Source organism: Schistocerca nitens, chromosome 5 (genome assembly GCF_023898315.1).
Source record: "Schistocerca nitens isolate TAMUIC-IGC-003100 chromosome 5, iqSchNite1.1, whole genome shotgun sequence".
In the NCBI taxonomy this organism is placed as follows: domain Eukaryota; kingdom Metazoa; phylum Arthropoda; class Insecta; order Orthoptera; family Acrididae; genus Schistocerca; species Schistocerca nitens.
This window is the reverse complement of record NC_064618.1, coordinates 563,673,554-563,697,022: the sequence shown is the minus strand read 5'-3', so window position 1 is coordinate 563,697,022 and position 23,469 is coordinate 563,673,554. Positions and strand designations below refer to the sequence as shown.

Here is a 23,469-nt window from a genome sequence, read left to right as displayed (position 1 = left end):
ATTTTTTTTTTTGGTGGGGTTTAAGGGCGCTCAACTACTGAGGTCATTAGCGCCCAGTCACTGTTGTTAGAGCACAGGGAATCTAGTAAAACTCAAGGGGAGGGGGGGACACCAGAAAGACCTAACAAAGATGTAGATAAAATAAGTAAAAAGGTTCGATGTCTTTGGACAAGCCAGTCAAAGTTATAAAATGCAGAACACGAGCAGCTGCTCAAGCGTCATCAGCTAAAATATCCAGTAAAGTAGATGGCAGGGACAGGACAACACGAGATTGACTAAAGCGGGGACACGACAATAAAACATGGCGCACTGTTAATGCCTGACCACAAGGGCACTGCGGGGCTGGGTCACCAGAGAGCAGGTAGCGGTGGCTAAACCGGCAATGCCCAATCCGCAACCTGGTCAGAAGGACCTCCTCTCGCCGAGATGGTCGGGAGGAGGTTGTCCAAGCAGTTGGGAGCAGTTTTACTGCCCGGAGCTTGTTTCCTTGGAGGGATGACCAAGCATCCCACCGCAACGACACAAGCCTCTTACAAACATCCCCACGAACGTCAGATGACGGGACACAATGTGAGGCTGGCCGAGGCAGGAGGACTGCAGCCTTGGCTGCAGCATCCGCAGCTTCATTCCCAGGCACTCCTACATGTCCGGGAACCCACAGAAAGCTGACAGGAGAACCATTATCAGCGAAAGAATGGAGGGACTGCTGTATCCGTTGAACCAAGGGATGGACCGGATAGGGAGCTCCAAGGCTCTGAAGGGCACTGAGAGAGTCAGTGCAGAGTACATACGATGAATGGCGGTGGCGGCGGGCATACTGAACTGCCTGATGGAGAGCAAAAAGCTCGGCCGTAAAGCTTGAACACTGGTCGAGGAGCCAGTATTTAAAGGTGGCGGCCCCAACGACAAAGGCACAGCCGACACCATCGTCAGTTTTGGAGCCATCGGTGTAAATAAAGGTGTGACCGGCAAGTCGAGCACGAAGTTCGACAAACCATGAGCAATACACTGCGGCCGGAGTACCCTCCTTCGGGAGTGAGCTGAGGTCGAGACAAATATGAACCGGAGCCTGGAGCCAAGGTGGTGTCGGGCTCTCACCCTCTCTGAAGGTGGTAGGGAGGGCAAAATCCAATTGTCGAAGCAGGCGACGGAAGCGGACTCCGGGGGGCAGCGGGGCAGACACACACAACCCGTACTGACGGTCGAGAGAATCGGCGAAGAAGGACTGGTAAGAGGGGTGGTCGGGCATAGACAACAGCCGGCAGGCATACCGACACAGCAGTACGTCTCGCCGGTAGGTCAATGGTAATTCGGCAGCTTCAGCATAAAGACTCTCGACAGGACTAGTGTAGAAGGCTCCGGTCGCAAGACGTAACCCCCGATGGTGGATGGAGTTGAGACGGCGTAAGAGGGATGGCCGAGCAGACGAGTAGACGAAGCTCCCATAATCCAGCTTCGATCGGACTATGGTCCGATACAAGTGAAGCAGGACAGTGCGATCCGCTCCCCAAGATGAACCACTAAGAACTCTGAGGACATTAAGGGAACGTGTACAACGGGTCACCAAATAAGAGACATGCGGAGACCAACACAGTTTCCTGTCCAACGTGAGCCCTAGAAACTTAGTTGTTTCCACGAATGGGAGAACAACGGGACCGAGATGTAAGGATGGCGGAAGGAACGCTTTATATCGCCAAAAGTTGATACAAACCGTCTTCTCTTCAGAGAACCGGAAGCCATTTGCCACGCTCCACAAGTATAGGCTGTCTAGACAAAGCTGAAGGCAGCGCTCCAGGAGGCATGTTCTCTGGGCACTGCAGTAGATCGCGAAGTCATCGACAAAGAGAGAGCCTGAGACATTAGGTGGAATGCAATCCACAATTGGATTGATCGCGATGGCAAAAAGGGCTACGCTCAAGATGGAGCCCTGAGGCACTCCGTTCTCCTGGAGGAAGACGTCGGACAATACAGAACCCACTCGTACCCTAAACTTTCGATCCGTTAAAAAGGTTGGTTGGTTGTTTGAGGTTTAAGGGACCAAACAGCGAGGTCATCAGTCCCTTGTTTCAAATATACTCCATTCTGCTAACGGGACATCTCAGAAAAGTCAGAACAATAAAACGGAAAAAGGGAAAAACGTAAAAGGGCAGTCACATTGTCATTGGTAAAAACAAATGAGGGAAGTCAGCAAGAGAACGAACCCAACACTATGCTGAAGCAGCATAGGCAAGACCACCTGTGACTTAAAAGGTATAACTGCTATAATGCAGAAAATACGTATGGGAATAAAAAGACTAACCAAGCCTGAAAAAAGGGTAAAAAAGAGTAAAAGGGGAAGAAAAGAGGAGTCCGGTCAGGGAGGTGAATCGGGAATCTCTAAACACTGCCTACAGTGGGAGACACCCAAACACTCACCGCCCTGCCCCAACACCAGAGAGATTAAAAACCTTAAAACTGAGAATAAAAACCACTCTCCCGGAGGAAACCGAGAACCAGAGAGACCATCCGGGAATCGTCAGCCAACATCAAAGGTAAAGTGTGGGGGAGTCTGTACTTAGTACGCAGAGCCAAAAGAAGGGGGCATTCAACCAAAATGTGGGCCACTGACTGGAAGGCTCCACAACCACATAGCGGGGGTGGCTCATCACGCAAAAGAAAACTATGGGTCAGCCTGGTATGACCAATGCGGAGACGACACAGTGTGGTCGAGTCCTTTCGGGAGAGGCGAAAGGAAGAACGCCATGGGCCTGGTGTCACCTTAATTGCACGAAGTTTATTAGACAGTGGAGTAGCCTCCCAAGAATTGGCCCATGACTGCGCGAAGTGGGATTTGATGTGAAGCCGTAAATCCGCTGCAGGAGGGGTTACAGGAAACGGGGGGTAAGTAACTGCTCCCCCAGCCAAACGATCAGCGAGCTCATTTCCCGGGATACCCACATGGCCAGGGACCCATAGGAATTCAATGGAACAAGCAGCACGGTGAATATCAGCGAGATGGTCATGGATGGCAGAGACCAAGGGATGGCGCGAAAAACACCGGTCAATAGCAAGAAGGCCACTCATCGAGTCCGTACATAACAAAACGCGGTTGTGTTGGGATTGTTTAATAAAGGTAAGGGCCCGGGAAATTGCCATCAATTCCGCAGTAAACACCCCACATGTAGGTGGCAGCAGATGATTTTCCGTTCCAACAGAGGACGTGAAGGCATACCCAACATGATCAACAGATTTAGAGCCATCAGTATAAAAAACAACAGCATCCCGAAACTCCCATAAAATTTTGCGGAAAAAGGAACGAAACACCACCGGGGGGATGGAATCTTTCGGACCGCGGCGGAGATCCATCCGAATTCGAGGCCGAGGAACTAACCAAGGAGGGGTGGAGGGGAGGGAGCGAGGAAGACAGGACAAAGAAGGAAGCTGAAAATCACGGTAAAGAGACGCAAGGCGCAGCCCAACCGGTAAACCCGCCCGAGGGCGGGAGTCGGGTGGGCGACGTCCATGGTCTGGGAACAGGATAGAATAGGAAGGATGAGAGGGAGAAGAACGGATAGTGAGGGCATAAGACACCAGAAGCTGGGACCGCCGAACAGAAAGGGGTGGGATCCCAGCTTCAACCAGGAGACTATCAACAGGGCTAGTAGGGAAGGCACCGGTGGCCAAACGGATACCACGATGGTGGACTGGATCCAGCACGTGCAGTGTGGAAGGAGCAGCTGAACCATAAACTTGACAACCATAGTCCAAACGAGACAGAACTAGAGCACGATAAAGACGGAGGAGGAGGGAACGGTCCGCACCCCAAGAGGAGTGGGCAAGGAAGCGAAGGACATTGAGTTTACGGAAACATCCTACCTTCAGGAGTCTGATATGGGGCAACCAAGTGAGCTTGTTGTCGAAAAGAAGACCCAGGAAACGAAACTGTGAAACCACAGGCAATCGTTGTGCAGCGAGATAGAGCTCTGGATCGGGGTGGACCGTAGTACGGCGACAGAAGTGGACCACCCGCGATTTTAAAGGAGAGAATTGAAACCCGTGTGAGAGGGTCCATGCAGAGGCACGCCGTATAGCCACCTGGAGCTGCCGTTCTGCAGATGCCATCGAGGAGGAACTAACCCAAATGCAGAAATCGTCCACATACAGGGCAGGGGCGACCAAGGGACCGACAGAGGCCACAAGTCCATTGATAGCAATGAGGAAAAGAAGGACACTCAAGACAGAACCCTGTGGGATGCCCGTCTCCTGGGTCCGTGGAGAACTAAAAGCAGTACCAACTCGAACTCTGAATGACCGATGGATCATGAACTGGCGGATAAAATTCGGAAGTGGGCCCCGAAGACCCCACTGATGAAGGGTTAGTAAGATGTGATAGCGCCAGGCCGTGTCATAGGCCTTGCGAAGGTCAAAAAACACTGCAACCAAATGGCGGCGCTGGGAAAAAGCCTGCCGAACTGCGGATTCCAAGCGAAGTAAATGATCGATTGGAGATCGTCCCTCTCGAAAGCCACACTGGTAAGGGGACAATAGATCCCGAGATTCGAGGACCCAAGTGAGCCGACGGGCTACCATCCGTTCAAGTAACTTACAAACAACATTGGTCAAACTAATTGGCCGATAGCTGTCAACAGATAGGGGGTTCTTACCAGGCTTAAGGACAGGAACCACAATGCTATCCCTCCAATGAGAAGGGAAGTCACCCTGGAGCCAGATACGGTTAAACACCCGAAGAAGATGTTGCCGTTGTGGAGCACTGAGATGTTGAAGCAGTTGGTTATGAATGGAATCTGGGCCAGGGGCCGTATCATGAGAAGAAGATAGAGCAGAAAGAAATTCCCATTCAGTAAAAGGTTCGTTATAAGATTCTGACTCACAAGTGGTGAAACATAAGGTGAGAGCTTCAGCCTGCTGTTTTTGATGAAGGAAAGCAGCGGGATAGGAAGCTGACGCCGATGCCACTGCAAAATGGGTCGCAAGATGTTCGGCGATAACTAATGGGTCCGTACAAATGCCATCTGGGAGGTGAAGGCCTGGTAGGGTGGACTGCCGATGGCAACCTTGGAGAGAACGAAGTGTAGCCCATACCCGTGACAGAGGGACAGTGGAACCAAGGGAAGAAACGAATCGTTCCCAACATATCCGCTTGCTCCGTTTGATTAAATAACGGGCTTTAGCGCGAAGGCGTTTAAAAGAAGTAAGGCTGGCTACGGATGGGTGCCTCTTGAAGTGTTGCAAAGCTCGACGGCGATCACGGATGGCAATGGCAATGGCAATGGCCGGACTCCACCACGGGACTTGCCGGTGACAAAATAGTCCAGATGAGCGCGGGACAGCAACGTTAGCAGCGCGAACAATCGCGTCAGACACGTCACGTAGGACGTCATCAATACAACCCGACAAAGAGGGAGAAAACTCGACCTGTGCAGTGTATAGAGGCCAATCGGCGCGGTGGAAAGACCAACGAGGTAACCTGTCCATCGGGGAGCGCGAAGGGAGCGTGATAATCAATGGGAAATGGTCACTATCACAAAGGTCGTCGTGTGGCGACCAGTGTAATGAAGGGAGGAGAGAGGGAGAAGAAAGAGAAAGATCAATGGCAGAAAAGGTACCATGACCAGCACTGAAATGAGTAGGGGAGCCATCATTAAGAAGGCACAGGTCGTGGTCTGCAATAAATTGGTCTATAAGAAGACCTCGTCTAGATGGAAAGGCACTGCCCCACAAAGGATGATGAGCATTAAAATCCCCGAGGAGGAGGAAGGGAGGAGGAAGTTGCTGAAGAAGGGTGGTTAAGGCAGCAGGTGTAAGAGCCCTGTCAGGAGGGAGATAAAGATTGCAAACGGTGACTGCAGAGTCTAAGTGGACCCTAACAGCAACCGCTTCCAATGTAGTTTGGAGAGGAATCCACGTGCAAGCAATGTCTGTACGGACCAACGTACAAACGCCACCAGAAGCCCGCAAGGGTCCGACCCGATTTCGACAGAAAACACGGAACCCACGGAGGGTCGGTGAGTGAGCATCAGTAAAATGAGATTCCTGGAGAACCACACAAGCTGCAGAGTAGGACGAAAGAAGGGATTTCAATTCCGGAAGGTGTCGATAGTAGCCATTACAATTCCATTGGAGAACCACAGAACGATGGTTTAAATGAGGGCTGAACACGCTAAATCCAGTCATACTGCCGGGTCCCCACCCGTCACAGACAAGGAGGGGGCGACATCCATAAACGACAGGTCAGAATCCAGTTGTGAAGTCGGGGAAGGGACCTCCGGTGACACCAGAGGCTCTTTGTCCCGGGACTTATGTTTCTTCTTCTTTTCAGGCTGAGATCGAGGAGGGCTGTGTGGCATAAAGGAGCCAGCTGCAGCAAGATCAGGAACAGAAAGAGACCGGGCGACCTGGGGGCCGACAGACCGCGGCTCTCGCGGTCGCCGCGCGGCAGCAGACCTTTGACCTGGAAGGTGCCGGGAAGGGGCATCCCGGGAGAGGCGCCCTTGACCGGCAGACGCCGAAGGAGCGGGACACTTCTCCGGCTGGGGAGGGGGAGCAGCACCCAGAGGAGAATGTGTGGGAGCCGCAGGGAGGGGGGGAGGAGTGGGGTCCGGGATAGGGGTAAGGAAGGGGGGGGAAGGGGGGAAGATGTAACCAAGGCGTAACTTGATGTCATGGACACAGGGTGCAGTCGTGCATATTTCTTACGGGCCTCTGTGTAGCTTAAACGATCGAGGGACTTATACTCTTGTATCTTTTTTTCTTTCTTATATACTGGGCAATCTGGTGAACGTGGAGAATGACTACCACGACAATTTACACATACAGGAGGGGGAACACAGGGACTCCCCTCATGGAGTGGACGTCCACAGTCACCACAGAGAGGGTCCTGGGAACAGCGAGAAGACATGTGGCCAAAACGCAAGCACTTAAAACACCGCATCGGAGGTGGGATGTACGGCTTCACATCACAGCGATAGACCATAATCTTAACTTTCTCAGGAAGGGTATCCCCTTCAAAGGCCAGGATAAAGGCACCAGTATCAATACGGTTATCTTTAGGACCCTTCTGAACACGCCGAACAAAGTGAACACCCCACCGTGCGAGATTGTCCCGAAGTTCCTCATCAGTTTGAAGGATGAGGTCCCTGTGGAAAATCACACCTTGTACCATATTTAGAGACTGGTGAGGGGTAATAGACACAGGAATCGTGCCAAGATGGGTACAGGCACGAAGGGCCGCAGATTGGGCAGCTGAAGTAGTTTTAATCAGCAACGAACCCGACCGCATCTTGCTCAGGGAGTCCACTTCGCCAAACTTGTCTTCAATGTGTTCCACAAAGAATAAAGGCTTGACACTGGTGAAAGTATCGCCATCAGTCCTGGTGCAAACTAGATAACGGGGGAAAGGTTTTGCCCCTAGACGACGGGCCTGACCCTCTTCCCAGGGGGTAGCCATGGAAGGGAAGGCCGAAGGGGCAAGAGAAGCAGCACTTGAGGAATCAGTACCACGCAGAGAGACGGCCGCAGAACGGCCATAGTTTTGGACCCTTATGCGTTTCATCTGCATAGCGTCCGCCCTGATACCACCCACTCCAATCAGGGGCTCTCCTCACGGGCGCCACCCAGCCACAGCAAGGGCCGTCTGGCACGGCGGCCATTGCCGGGAGTTCCGATGCTCCAGGATGACGAACAACCACTCCAAGGCATGCATGAGGAGGTCACAGCTCAGGTATCAGAAGTGTGATCCCTGTGTGTTCAGGGGGCTCAACCAAAAGGGTACATAGCGACCCCACCACACGGGCTGGCTACCGTGCTGGCTATGCACCCTAGCATCAGACCACGACGTGAAAGAAAAGGTGGAATGTACTAGGAGGGCGCACGTCGGAGACACTAGGTAAGGTGCTCTTCCCCAAATGGCTCACACTACGGAAGAGAAATTTTGGAATGGAGGTCAAACCCCAGAGGGGGACCAAGGAATGCCAAAAAGAGGAGATAAGTACGCAACAAAGCCGGAGAGTAAAACCAACAGAACGAGGAGGATAGCGGGGCCAACATAAGCAAGGACACCAATAGAGAGAGAGGAGAGGGCGAGGGGAAAGGAGTATGGAGGGGAAAGGAGGGGAAGGGAAAGGAAATGCAGCCCGGGAGAGAAAGAAGGCTGCAATGGCTCGGGGCCCCGTGCTCGCCACGCACGTATCCACAAAAGAGTTGTGGACCCCCTGGGGGCCCGTTAAAAAGGAATCAATAAAAAGGGGCAGGCGATCGCGTAGGCCCCACCTGTGCATAGTGCGGAGGATACCTCCTCTCCAACAGGTATCATAAGCCTTCTCCACATCAAAGAACACGGCTACCGTTTGGCGCCTTCGCAAAAAGTTGTTCATGATGAATGTCGACAAGGTCACAAGGTGGTCAACAGCGGAGCGGCGGCGACGAAAGCCGCATTGGACATTGGTAAGTAGCCGTCGAGATTCAAGAATCCAGACTAACCGAGCATTAACCATGCGCTCCATCACCTTACAGACACAGCTTGTAAGAGAAATGGGGCGGTAACTAGAAGGAAGGTGTCTATCCTTCCCGGGTTTGGGTATAGGAACAACGATGGCGTCACGCCAACACATGGGGACCTGACCTTCGGTCCAGATGCGATTGTAGGTACGAAGAAGGAAGCTTTTGCCCACCGGAGAAAGGTGTGCCAGCATCTGAACGTGAATGGCATCTGGCCCCGGAGCAGAGGACCGGGACAGTGCAAGCGCACGTTCGAGTTCCCGCATAGTAAAGGGGGCATTATAAGTTTCCAGATTCAGCGAGTGGAAGGAAGGTCGCCGAGCCTCTTCTGCCTCTTTCCTGGGAAGGAAGGCAGGGTGGTAATGGGCGGAGCTTGAAACCTCCGCGAAAAACCGGCCGAAGGCGTTGGAGACAGCCACAGGATCAACGAGGACCTCATTACCTGAGGTCAGGCCAGGTACCGAGGAGTGGGCCTTAATGCCCGACAGCCGGCGCAGGCCACCCCAGACGACAGAAGAGGGAGTAAAACTGTTAAAGGAGCTGGTGAAAGAGGCCCAACAAGCTTTTTTGCTGTCTTTGATGACTCTACGGCATTGTGCTCGGAGTCGTTTGTATCCAATACAATTCGCCAACGTAGGATGGCGGCGAAAGGTGCGTAAAGCACGTTGTCGAGCACGGATAGCGTCTCTACAAGCCTCGTTCCACCAGGGGACGGAAACGCGACGTGAAGAAGAGGTAGTACGAGGAATGGAACGTTCGGCAGCATTGATGATAACAGCCGTGAGGTATTCGACCTGACTGTCACAACTGAGAAAATCGTGGTCCGGAAAGGTCGCCAGGGAGGAGTAAAGTCCCCAGTCAGCTTTCGGTATGTTCCAGCTCGAAGGGCGTGGGGATGGGGTGTGGTGCAGGAGACGAACGACACAGGGGAAGTGGTCGCTCGAATAGGTGTCAGAAAGGACATACCACTCGAACCGACGGGCAAGAGTGGTAGAACAGATCGAGAGGTCCAAGTGGGAGTAGGTATGAGTAGAGTCCGAGAGGAAAGTCGGGGCGCCAGTATTGAGGCAGACAAGATTGAGATGGTTGAAGACATCCGCCAAGAGTGAGCCTCTTTGACAGGAGGCAGGAGAGCCCCAAAGGGGATGATGGGCGATGAAGTCGCCAAACAATAAAAATGGCGGGGGAAGCTGAACAATCAGGTGCATCATGTCAGCCCGACTAACAGCGGATGACGATTGGAGTGTAGATGGTACAAACAGAAAAAGTAAAGGCAGAAAGAGTAATACGAACAGCTATTGTTTGGAGTGGGGTGGTCAATGGGATGGGATGGTAATAGACATCGTCCCGAACGAGCAACATGACCCCACCATGAGCTGGGATACCGTCCACAGGGGTGAGGTCATACCGCTCCGAAGTATAGTGGGTAAAGGCAATACGGTCAGTCGGGCGCAACTTGGTTTCCTGGAGACCAAGGACGAGCGGACAGTGCAGGCGGAGGAGCAGTTGTTATTCCTCCCGATTAGATCAAATACCTCTTATGTTCCAATGTAACAAGGCCATCGCTAGTCAAAAAAGAGGGGGAACAAGACGGGGGAAGAGCTGGTCACCTCGGCGGCTGCGGAGGGCCAGGTTTCGAGGGAACAACGCTACAACCGGCGGGAGGCGGATCCTGTTCCATCGAGTCGTCGCCAGCTGCGGCCGCTGTCCCTGGTGGTGTAGGAGGGGCAGCATCATTTGCCGACGAGAGGCCAGCTGAGCGCCTGGCAGCAGAGCGTCCCGGCGAAACTGAGGACGGCCGGGAGCAGCGACTCACGGATGGAGCGTCAGACGAAACGCGCCGGGGTGGAGAAGGGGATAGAGACTTCTTCTTGGGGGCCTTCTTGGAAGTCCAAGGAGGCACAGGGGTGGTGGGCTGGACCCGAAGAAGGTCCTCACGCGCAGGGTCCGTTTTGGAACACCGGACCTCGGAAGCTGGGGTCCGGAACGTTTCCCCGATGGATGCCTGAGAAGAGGATTGCTTCTCAGGCGGCGGGGGGAGGGGGGGGGAGGAGGAGGAGGAGGAGGAGGAGGAGAAGGAGGAGGAGGAGGAGGAGGAGGAGGAAGGGTGGCCCCTGGGGCAGAGGGGGCGGGGGCCACGGGGGAGGAGGATTTGGAAGGGAGGGATTTGGAAGGGAGGGATTTGGAAGGCAGAGGCAGAGACCCCGGATGGGGGGAGGAGGCGGAGGGGGGACAGGATAGGGGTGAGGATACCGCGGAAGGAGGGGACACAACTGAGGCAAACGAAGTGGTCAACGGCACGGGATGGAGGCGGTCATACTTCTTCCTGGCCTCAGAATAAGAGAGACGATCCAATGTTTTGAGTTCTTGTATCTTCTTCTCCTTCTGATATGCGGGGCAGTCTGAGGATCTAGGCGAGTGGATGCCAGGACAATTAACACACCGAGGTGGTGGGGTGCATGTATGTTCCTCACGAAGAGGACGTCCACAATCGCCACAAAGGGGCTCAGCCTCACACCGTGACGACATGTGCCCAAAGCGCAAACACCGAAAACAGTGCATAGGAGGCGGGACGTAAGGTCGCACGTCGCACCGGTAGCACATCACCTTTACCTTCTCCGGGAGAACGTCCCCCTCGAAGGCGAGGATAAACGCCCCGGTGTCGATGCGATGGTCTTTGGGGCCGCGCTGGACCCGCCGGACGAAATGCACGCCTCGGCGCTCCAGGTTGGCCCTGAGCTCCTCATCAGATTGCAGCAGGAGGTCCCGATGAAAAATAACCCCCTGCGTCCTATTCAGTGCCAGATGCGGGACAATGGACACTGAGATATCCCCTAGTTGGTCGCACGCCTGGAGCGCCGCCGACTGTGTGGCGGAGGTGGTCTTTATAAGAACGGACCCCGAACGCATCTTACTGAGAGCCTCGATTTCCCCGAAGATGTCCTCAATGTGCTGAACAAAGAACATGGGCTTGGAGGTGGCGAACGTCCCCCCATCGGTTCGAGAACAGACCAAATAGCGGGGGAAGTACTTCGCCCCAAGCCGGCGGGCCTGTCCCTCCTCCCAAGGAGTGGCCAAGGGGGAAAGGGCAGGAGAACCAGAAATAGAGACAGTACCTTTCCGTTTGAAAGACTCAGCTGCAGAGTGACCTGATACGTGTTGACGTTTCATCTGCGAAACGTCCGCCCCGATACCACCCACTCCGACCAGGGGCTCTCCCCACGGGCGCCACCCAGCCACAGCAAGAGCCACCTGGCAGGATGACCGTTGCTGGGAGTCCTGATGCCCCAAGGAGACTGGCATCTACTCCTTGGCCGACGTGGGGAGGGTGCAGCTCAGGTATCGGCAGTACGATCCCTGTGTTGTCAGGGGGCTACAACCTAGAGGGTACATGACGACTCCACCACAACGGGCTGGCTACCGTGCTGGATTTCTGGTGCCATGGAAAGTCCATCATGATCGTAGGTGCAGATGGGGATGCACTATGGGCGTAACTTGTACAACCCATCAGGCGTTGAGGTCCAATTTGAGGAATAGTGGGTATGGTTACAACGCCGGTATAATGCTGAGTGCCAAGGTCTTAGTGCACTGAGGACCAGTGGTACACCACGTAAGGCGTCCTTCCCCAAAAGGCTCGTACTTCTGTAGAATTTTGAAAAATGGAGGTCAAACCCAGGGGGGACCATCACATGGAAGGCCGAAACGGTTGAAACTCCTTTTAGTCGCCTCTTACGACAGGCAGGAATACCTCAGGCCTATTCTTACCCCGGACCCGCAGGGGGTACGATAATTGGGATGCCCGGGCAAGCTACAAACATGTGTAGCATAAGCGGCCAGTAATAGTTGATGCCGGAACCACAATGGTGGGACACCTGCCTCCACAAGTATCTTGTTGACAGGGCTTGTCCGGAAAGCTCCAGTGGCGAGTCGGATACCACTGAAGAATGGGGTCCAGCAACTGCAATGCGGAAGGGGATGCTGAACTGTAAGCCAGGCTCTGATAATCTAGACGGGACTGAATTAACGCCTGGTACAGCCGTAGAAGGGTACACCGATCGGCACCCCAGCTCGTGTGACTCAAGCAATGAAGAGCGTTAAGATGCCGCCAGCATGTCTGTTTATGCTGCCGAATATGAGGGAGCCAAGTCAACTGGGTATCGAAAAACCAATCCAAAAACCGATGTGTCTCCACCACAGCAAGAGGTTCACCGTCAAGATAAAGCCATGGCTCAGGGTGAACAGTGCGTCGCTGGCAGAAATGCATAACGCAGGTCTTGGCAGCCGCAAACTGGAAGCCACGCGCTACAGCCCAAGACTGCACCTTTCGGATAGCGCCCTGCAGCTGCCGTTCAGCAGCTGCAATGCCAGTGGAGCTGCAGTATAGGCAGAAGTCGTCAGCATACAAGGAAGCTGAGACAGACGTTCCCACCGCCGCAGCGAGCCCATTAATTGCAATCAAAAAGAGGCAGACACTTAAGACAGATCCTTGCGGTACATCATTCTCTTGAACTTAGGAGGAACTATGGGAGGCCGCAACTTGCACACGGAAGGAACAAAGTGACAGAAAATTTTGTATGAAAATCGGGAGCGGACCCCGAAGACCCCCCCCCCCCCCCCACCATGAAGCGTAGAAAGGATGTGATGTCGCCATGTCTTATCGTATGCCTTCTGCATGTCAAAAAAAGACAGCAACCAGATGCTGATGGCGGGCAAAGGCCGTACGGATGGCAGACTCCACCCACAGCAGATTATCAGCGGAAGAGCGGCCCTTATGGAACCCACCCTGAGACGGAGCCAGAAGGCCCCGAGACTCAAGTAGCCAACTCAACCTCCGGCTCACCATGCATTCAAGCAACTTGCAAAGAACATTGGTGAGGCTAATGGGGCGGTTGCTGTCCACCTACAGTGGGTTCTTGCCAGGTTTCAACACGGGGATTACGACGATTTCCCGCCATTGTGACGGGAACTCACCCTCAAATCTGGATACGGTTGAAAAGGTCTAAGAGGCGTCGGTGGCAGTCCACGGAGAGGTGTTTGAGCATCTGACAGTGGATGCGATCTAGCCCGGGAGTCTTATCAGGGCAAGCGGCTAGGGCACTTTGGAATTCCCACCCACTGAACAGAGCATTGTATGATTCAGGGTGGCGCGTTTGAAATGAAAGGCTCCGACGTTTCAACTGCTCTTTCAGGGAGCAGAAGGCCAGTGGGTAATTTGCAGAAGTGGAAATCTGAGCAAAATACTTCGCTAAGCGGTTTGCAATTGTGTCCGAGTCAGTACAGACTGCTCCATTCAGTGAAAGTGCAGGTACACTGACGGGGTCAGATAGCCATAGAGTTCCTAATCTTGGCCCAAACCTACGAGAGAGGTACGGAGGCCAATGGTGGAGACATACCTTTCCCAGTACTCCTGCTTGCATTGGCGAATGAGGCGGTGGGCTCGTGCACGGAGCCGTTTAAAGGCGATGAGGTGTTCCAATGAGGGATGCCGCTTGTGATTCTGGAGTGCCCGCCTGCAATCTTTAATCACCTCAGCAATCTCGGGTGACCACCAAGGCACATTCCTCCACCGAGAGGACCCAGAAGAACAGGGAATGGCAGATTCTGCAGCAGTAATGATGCCGGTGGTGACGGAGTCAACCACCGCATCAATGGCGTCACTGGAAAGAGGCTCAATAGTGGCAATGGAGGTTAGCAAGTCCCAGTCAGCTTTATTCATAGCCCATCTGCAGTGGCAGCCAGAAGAGTGACGCTGCAGCAATGACAGAAAGATCAGAGAGTGGTCACTACCGCACAAGTCATCATGCACACTCCATTGGACAGATGGTAATAGGCTACGGCTGCAGAGCAAAAGGTCGATGGCTGAGTACGTGCCATGCGCCACACTGAAATGTGTGAAAGCACCATTATTTAAAAGAGAAAGGTCGAGCTGTGCCAATACTTGTTCAACGACGCTGCCTCGGCCTGTTGTCACTGATCCACCCCACAGAGGGTTATGGGCATTGAAGTCGCCCAGTAACAGAAAAGGTGGCGGCAATTGGGCTGTCAGCACGGGCAGGACATGCTGTAGGACATCACCATCTAGTGGAAGATAGAGACTGCAGACAGTAACAGCCTGAGGCGTCCACACCCAAACCCTCTGAAGGTGTTTTTAGAGGGACAGACTCACTGTAAAGGGAGTGAAGGACATAAATGCAGACGCCACCAGATACCCTCTCATAAGCTGCCCGGTTCTTATAATAACCCCGATAGCCATGGAGGGCGGGGGTTCGCATCGCCGGAAACCAAGTTTCCTGAAGAGCAATGCAGAGGAAAGGGTGAAGGCTGAGAAGTTGTCAGAGCTCAGCAAGATGGTGGAAAAAACCGCTCCAGTTCCATTGGAGGATGACATTGTCCATGGCCGAGAAAGGCGTGAAGAGGCCGAGGAGGCAGATTACACCACTGGGTCACCTGCTACCACCGATTGAGTACCTGTGCGAGTGACATCCATTGTGTCTGAAGAGTCGGACGAGATCTAGGTCCTCAGCAGACGTCAGAATCTCTACCTCGCCCTCGGACGCAGCGCTTGTAGGTTGCGGTGGGGTGGGTGCCACCACAAGTTCCTTCGTCTTAGAGGTCTTATTTTTAGACTTGTCTCACTGCCCCTTGGGTTTCACTGGCTGAGAGGGCTTCAGTGATTCAGTCTCCGGGACGGAGGAGGATTGCGAAGCCTTACGACCAGCTTCTTGTGGGCACTTATGCCACTGCCAGGCGTCATCCTTCCCACTTGTGGAAACCTGGGAAGGGAGGGACCCCTCACTAGTGAGAGGAACCGAAGAAGTTGGACACTTCTCTGGCTTAGAAGTGGGGACAGACATCCCCGATGGGTGGGGGGATGTTGCCCCCAAGGTAGGTGGCGCAGGAGCAACAGGGTGGGTAGTGCCCCCCATTGGCAAGAGGGCATGTGGAGTTGTATGGCTCGGTGAGCCCACTGGAATTCGCTGAACTGATGGGGCTATCACGGTTGTCGTAGCGGAGACATATGAGGAAGTCATTTGCACAGGATGGAGTCGTTCATATTTCCTCTTAGCCTCAGTATAGGTCAGTCGGTCCAGGGTCTTATTCCATGATTTTCCGCTCTTTCTGTAAGATCCTGCAGTCTGGTGAGCAAGCTGAATGAAGCTCTCCGCAGTTGACACAGATGGGAGGTGGGGCACATGAAGTATTGGGATGTGATGGGCGTCCACAATCCCGACATGTGAGGCTGGAAGTACAGTGGGAAGACATATGACCGAACTTGCAGCATTTACAGCACTGCATCAGGGGAGGGATATAGGACTTGACATCACAGCGGTAGACCATCACCTTGACCTTCTCCGGTAGTGTATCACCCTCAAAGGGCAAGATGAAGGCACCGGTAGCAATCTTATTATCCTTCGGACCCCAATGAATGCGCCAGATGAAATGAACATCTAACGCTCTAAATTGGCACACAGCTCGTCATCATCAGACTGCAAAAGAAGGTCCCTATGAAAAATAATACCCTGGACCATATTTAAACTCTTATGGGGTGTGATGGTAACTGAAACATCCCCAACTTGTTACAACCAAGTAACCTTTGTGACTGGGCAGAGGATGCCACTTTTATCAATACTTCCCCAGAGCGCATTTTGGACAAGCCCTCCACCTCCCCAAACTTGTCCTCTAAATGCTCTATGAAGAATTGAGGCTTCATTGACACTAAAGACTCCCCATCAGCTTTCGTACAAACTAGGAACCGGGGCGAATAAGTGTCACTACCATCCTGAGCCTTACGCCCCTCCCATGATGTGGCCAGGGAGGGGAACGATTTGGGACAGTATTTCTAAGTGTTGAATTGAGCCCGAGAATGCTTAGAGACTGCTTGCAGCTAGCCACCAGCAAGAGATGATGTATCACACTTCATTGCGGGTCAACCGCCCTGATGCCACCCACTCCGACCAAGGGCCCTCCCCACAGGCGCCACCCAGCCTCATCAAGGGCCTCCTGGCAGGATGGCCATTGCCGGGAGTCCCGATGCCCCAGGGAGATAGGCATCTACTCCTTGGCATACGTGGGGAGTTAACAGCACAGGCATCAGCTGAGCGATCCGTGTGTTGCCAGGGGGGTACAACCAACAGGGTACATGGTGGCCCCGCCACAACGGACTGGCTACCGTGCTGCATATTAGGTGCAAGAAAGTCCATGGTCTTCGTCTCCGCAAAAAGCAACACTGCAAAGTGCATGGTGGAAATCACACCCAGGAATGTATCCTCATCCAAGAGATGGAAAACGAGCGGGATGGCAATGCGACAACGAGAAACCTGGCTATAGGTCTCAATGCACGATGGACACAATGCACGATGTAAGGCGCACTTCCCCAATTGACTCGCTCTTCAGAAGAATTTCGAAATATGGAGGTCAAATCCGAGAGGGGACCATCACATATAGGCTGAAATGTTTGAGACTCCTTTTAGTCACCTCTTAAGACAGGCAGGAATACCACGGGCCTACTCTAACCCTCGAATCCGCAGGAGGCTGTGTAGCTTCACCCTTTGAGGTGAGAGTTTGATGGTTTGTTGGACTGCTGGACAGGGGGATGGCGATGCTACCTTAACACTGGATGACTTTACAACCTCAGAGCTGAATTTGAGGTCACATGTCTGCGTGGCCATGTCTGTTATGGAGTGAGGTTTAACAAGAACAGAACAATAGGTGCCAGATGGGAGAATGCATGGTTTGAGACTAGCCAATAACTTGTAAGTGACTTTTTTCCTTTACCCAGATCCCCTGGACAGCCCGCTCATCAAGATACATGGGACAATCCCAAGAGAAGGTAGCACGGCCACCATGCAGTTGATACAGTGGGGAGGAGGAGGTGCACAATCGCCCTCATGCGCATCCCTACCACAGGTTACACATTTGGCTGGGTATCAACAACACATTCTAGTGGGGTTGAAACAATGACGCTGGTAGCACCACATCGAGTTCGGAATGTACGGCCAGACTGTGATAATTTCATAGCCTGCTTTGTTCTTGGACAGACCACTCTAACACGAGAAAAAGAGTGCGGTTGGGCACTAAGGAGGAATCTACCTTTCCCATCACCTGATGGATGGCAATGACACCCTGATCTGAGAGGTAAGATTGGATTTCGGACACGTTTAGACCATCAGCCTAATGTAAATAACACCACAGGAAGAATTCAAAGTTCTATGGGCCTCAACATGAACAGGGTAGCTGTGGAGAAGTGAGGCAGCAAGCAGTCGTCGTGCTTGAGAATCAGAAGTAGTCACCAAAAACAAAGTGCCATTCCATAAACGAGAGCAAGATTTCACAGGGCCAGCAAATGAATCAACAGCTTTCTAAATAATAAATGGATTTTATCGTGGCAAAGGACTGACCGTCTTCAGTACGTGAGACCACGAGCAACCGTGGTGCAGCAGAAAAAGTCTTTGAATCATTAGCCTCATTACGTTTACATTTCATAGACATTGATTGTGAAGATGATTAGCTCATTGCAAGAAAAATGATTGCCAGAATGTATAATGATTGAATGGCACGCTCCTTCCAACTGGGGCCTCCCTTCACTAGGGGGTGCACTCGCTTTAGGCGACTGTTCACACCTCAGGCCGCACCTCCCGAACACCTGACAGAGGAACCAACCAGCAAGGTGGGAAGGTTGCAGCTCACGTAAGCACCCCCGCCCTGGGCCTGGCCTGTACCAGGGGGGTACGTGCGAACCCTACCTGTCGACCCGTGGCTGGGAATTACATGTTGCCCAGTCACCAGTTATGCGTCAGACGCATGGGCTGGCCTTCAGGAGTGCACAGCGAGGAAGAAGTAAGAGAGAAACCTCAAACGCTGAAGCGGAGTAATGATACGAGAAGGGAAACAAAAGAAAGGAAAAGGGAGCGAAAAACAGTGGTGAGACTGTTCTTACAACAGCAACAGACAATGCACAACACTCTCAACAACATCCCAGATTTGTTCCCCAAGGGACTGGAAAAAGAATAGCAAGAGGATAGATATGCATCATGGAAGGGAAAAGATGCTGCAAAAATTGGGGTCCCATGGTAGCCAAGCACAAACCTGTCAAAGAGCATTGGGCCCCCTGGGGGAAGATGAAAGCTGATGATGAGTGACAAACCACAGCTCACATCAAGTGTGAACCCAATGAAAGGATGGATCCTGACTGCCTTTTACAAATCATGAAATACACATTATTAATAATGGTGTGGGGAGCAATGACATACCAAGATGTTGGATGGCTGTACTTTGCTCAGAGAGCAATTAACAGTGATCAATACAAAGTTATGATTTGGCACCCTCTGCTGTTCATTGCAAGTGATACTTTCCGGATGCACAGTGGATTTTCCAAGAGTATGTGGCTCCATGCCACACATAAACAAGTTGAGTTTTGGTTTTTTTTTTTTTTTTGTTTGTAATATAATTTCCAAGGTTACCACTGTTACATATCATACAAATCTATAATTTCAGATTCGTTCTCTCATGACTGAATTGGGTATCAAAGAACTTATGTGGGTGAGAAATTTGCCAGAACTTAATCCAATAGAGAATTTGTGGTGGCTGGTTGGGAAAGGAACTCAGAACAAGAAACCTGGGAAAAAGAAGAAGAGGAAGATTTTAGAGGTGACTGTGAAAGTGTAGCATCATGAAATTTACATCAGTACCATTAGAAAATTGATCTACTCCAAGCCTGGGAGTGAAAGCTGTTTTAAGCGCTAACCAGTGGGACCAACAACATACTAAGATATGTACGTACTGTTGACATATTCCCTTGCATTAAAACACAAGAAATCTTCTTCATTATAACTTTCCTTCTCACTTACAGAATATCTTTCTTTAATAAATATTTGAAATTTCAAAGACAAATGGATTTTTAGAAGTTCTGTACCAAAACTCTCAAAATTCTATATGGATGTGTAATACGTTAGAACAGTAGTGTAAAGGAGTCTTGCACTTTTTTTCAGTTGCTTGGGACTTTGCGCTGGGTGAGAAATTCACGATAAATGCCAAGAACAAGGCCACTGCCACAGGCTACTCTTCATTAAACTGAACTGACATTCTATCTGGACTTGGCGACTTATTTGTTTTCCGCTCTTTCAGCTGTTCCTCTGTGCCAGGGAAGCCTGTTAGTATGTCGTCCACATTAGGGTCTGTGTGATGGCATGTTTGTACAATTCTCCTGTGTGAAAAATTTCTTCAACAGAAATTTAAAACTTTCGATTTCCTTTTGCCATCTTCAACCTCCACTCCAGACTGGTCAACAAGTGACTGGATATAAGCCTTAGAACTGGTTTACAATTTTACATAGGACCAGAATCTTCTTGACCAAATCTTACGCTAGGGTATTATGGTTGTGGTGGTTGTATGCTTCGCACATAGATCTTTTTACAGATGCACGAATCTCAGCTAACTTTTGCCTGTTGTCAGTTGCACATTTTCTTTTGAACTGAGAGTGCAACAGCCTTTGCTTCCTCAGCATTTTCCAAATTCCTTTGTTAAATATGGTGGGTCTTTTTGCTCCTTAATCCACTTACTCAGCAAATACTTCTCCAGAGCACAATTTACATTCTGTTCAAACACTGCCTGTAATTCCCCTGTGTCAATCATATTGGGAACTAAATGTCAATTCATTATCTAAGTGAGATGCTAACAACTGCTAATCTGCTCTTTCTAGTGGAAAAACACAAAATGTCCGCAGGCGAAAGTACTGTTGCATTTCAAGTACTGGTAGATGTAGCTGGTCACTGACAGTCAATTACATGTAAGACAATTTCTGACAGCCACTTCCATTTGTTAATTTATACATAGACTTGTCCACCATTAAATTAGAAACAAGAAAAGGACACTATAGATACCATCGCAGTACTGTTGGCTGAAATATTTACCTGAAGATACAAACAATACAGTTTGAAGCACAGAAACAGAAAGTGGGTAAAAGCCTCACAGTACTGGATTTTCTAATGAAAACTTCAGTAGAAAATTTGGGAAAATGATGAGAAGTGGAGTTACAGGATCTGACTGCAAAACTAAACTTCACTTTCTATATATTAAATATGAAACTAAATTCTATAAGTAACGATTTCATTGTGATGTCAGAATGTGATAACTGCAGCAGCTTATCAAATAAAGATAACATAAAATGCAATGACTGGGAAGCATCAAATTTTGTAGCAGAAACAACTGTAGTAAAACATTTTACTTCACACCCACATAGTACATTTAAATCACTAAAGACTTGGAAAATATTAGTGACCACTCTTGACAGTTTTCCCTTCTACTTTCATGACAGTAAAGTCCCCTTCTTCGATGTTTTAATGTTTTCAACACTACTTGTTAACAAGTCAGTATCAGAGAAATCAATGCAGTGGACACCACCACCACCACCACCACCACCACCTTGAGAGTTGCTGTCGCTCTCTTCCATTTGAATGAAGAATTTTATTGAATGTGTGCTTTTTTGGTAACTGCTTTGATCTTCTGTCTTTTGCTACTGCATCTAACTGTTGTTTGACGGGTGTACTGGTAAGGTCAGTTTATTTTCGTTTCTTTCTACCTCTTGCTGTTTTCCTTGCACCTGTCTTTACCAGTACTCCAGACAAACAACAGTTAGGTGCAGTACCAAAAGACAGAATATCAAAGCAGTTAAAGCATACATTCAATGAAATAAACCCTTCAGTCAAATGCCAAATACTGGAAGAGATCAACAACTCTCAAGATGCTGATAATGTCCACTACATTGGTTTCCTCCGATACTGACTTGTGCAAAGTGGTGATGAAAATGTTGAAACAGTGAAGAAGGGGAATATAGTCAGACTTACACAAGATGTGTTTTTGTTTGCAGATCTCATCTGATGCCTAATATTCTCCACACTGCCATCTGCAGGTTTGTTAGTATCTGCTGCCAGTGAGTCATTGGCTGTTTCTTACTGAAATGATAGAGGTGTGTCCATTGCATATGATAAAAAATCTTTTTCAGTAAGTATGTTTTAACTGAAGGGTTCAATACCACTAATGCTAAAGCCTTTCAAGATACTGGACACAGTAGAAGCCAAAGAATATGCTACCCATACAAGACTGCAATGTCATACAGTAATTCTGGGGGCATTAGGAGGTGTTCCTATGAACATCATATTCTTTCATCAGCAGCTTGCTGGTGTTAACTGAACTGGTCCATTTTAACCCAAATTTTTTGGTCCAGTCAACCCCACCTTCACTTTATCAAATACCTTCAAAATAATGGGAAAATAGTTCCTTGTACAGCTTATATTTCACAGAGTATAATAAAGCAATAAACATTCAATTTAACTCACAAAAACAAAATGGTGTACTGTTGGTAATTAAATTTTTAATGTCATTTCTTATATATGGGGAAAAATTAGACATTTTAATGTATATCTCCGAATGAAGCTAACTTACAGCAGCCATGAAAATTCAAATAGTACTTCCAACCTAAGCAAACAACTTTATAGTAAGAAAACAATTTTCCCTCTTGAAATGTTAATTTTGTGATAGTCCAATTAACACCGCGGTTTATTTAACCACAACCTACCCTACATCTCAACTGCACTGAAAATTAGATGCTGTGTACATTTGATGGCAAGTATTCTGTAAGGATGCATCTCAATGATTTTACCACAAGTCGTCGTGTTATTCGCCCAAAAAGCAACAGCTGTGGAATCATTAAGTCTCGTTTAATTTACTATCAGTTTTACACAGTTATTTGTGCTTACAAGATTTTCGTTAACACAGGCATAAACATAAAAACCTAAAGGTATGTACACAGTGTTCCTAAATAAGCTTCAGTTACAAATTATTCGTAGCATGTAACAGCATACCGTTGTTTACAAGTCTCCGTCAAGTTACGCCCCAAAAACACTTTGCACCCCTCTCCACTGTTATTAATGTGCCCTGTCCTCAATTATTCCTGCTCAGAGATAGAGTAACACGTGTACATTACAATAAGGTCTTTGCTCATTTGCTGTCGTCATACTTCATGTTTTATATTATTTTGTAAGGCCAATTTACACTGGCTGTCACGTCATGTCAAAGCATTCCACAATGCATTTCAAACATGATTTCAAATGACGGCATTCACACACGCAATGAAGGGACCATCAAGTCATGTCACGTTACGTCAAGTCAAAGGCTTCTCGGGATGACAGTTTTGACGCTGTCATCGTTCGCTAACAAAGAAAGTTAACCTGTTTTCGCCGCGCTCACACGTAATCCCTAGGTGTGGATTTTGTGCTTTTCTTTCTAATTAATATTTATTTTATTAATATGCTTTGTTTTCGTATCAAACTGCAGTTGTTCCTAGGCGACTTCTGTCGGTTCTACCAAAACTGAGATCAGATAGGTGAAATCGAAAAATTATTTAAGTATTATAATAAAAGAACAGAGCTGATACCACACTGTATAGAAATAAGAACATAAGCTGGTGAAGCAGTAATCATTAATTAACATTTTAAGTGAAAAAGCCAGCTCTAATGAAGGAGAAAAAGTAGTCATTTATGACGTTATTAGTTACGTAAAAAAAGTATATAACAGCCCATGCATGACAATTGTTAAATATGGCTGGGAATTGGATATATGTCCTAATCTCCTTCTGTCCCTCTTTCTGCCCATCTCTTCCTCACCCTTCTCTTTGTCTATCTCCTCCTATTCCCCCCCGCCCCTCTGTCGATAACCTCCTTCCCCTACCTCCCGCCATTCCCTCCTCCTTTTCTCTCTTTCCGTTTCCTCGTTCCCCTCTGCCTATCTCCTCTTCCACCCTTTCTCTGACATTGAGCTCTGTTTATTGTTATTCCACCAAAACTCTGGTTGGGAGTTCAGTTCCCTTATGATGGAAAGGGGAAATGGGTGGTATAATTGAGATGTGAAATCCAGTTGCTAGATCTGTGAGGATAGTATCATCAATGATAGTATTTTGCCTAGTTTTAATCTCTGAAT

At 49.8% G+C, this 23,469-nt stretch overlaps 1 protein-coding gene across 1 annotated transcript in view; it reads right to left on the bottom strand.

Moving 5' to 3' along the window:
• Positions 1-22,531, bottom strand: part of LOC126259301 (LITAF domain-containing protein) — a 71,320-nt gene extending 48,789 nt beyond the window's left edge. The window contains exon 1 of the mRNA XM_049955968.1: positions 22,356-22,531. The gene's annotated coding sequence lies outside the window, so the exon portion shown is untranslated. The remainder of the gene's footprint in view (positions 1-22,355) is intronic.
• Between the last annotated feature and the right edge of the window lie 938 nt (positions 22,532-23,469).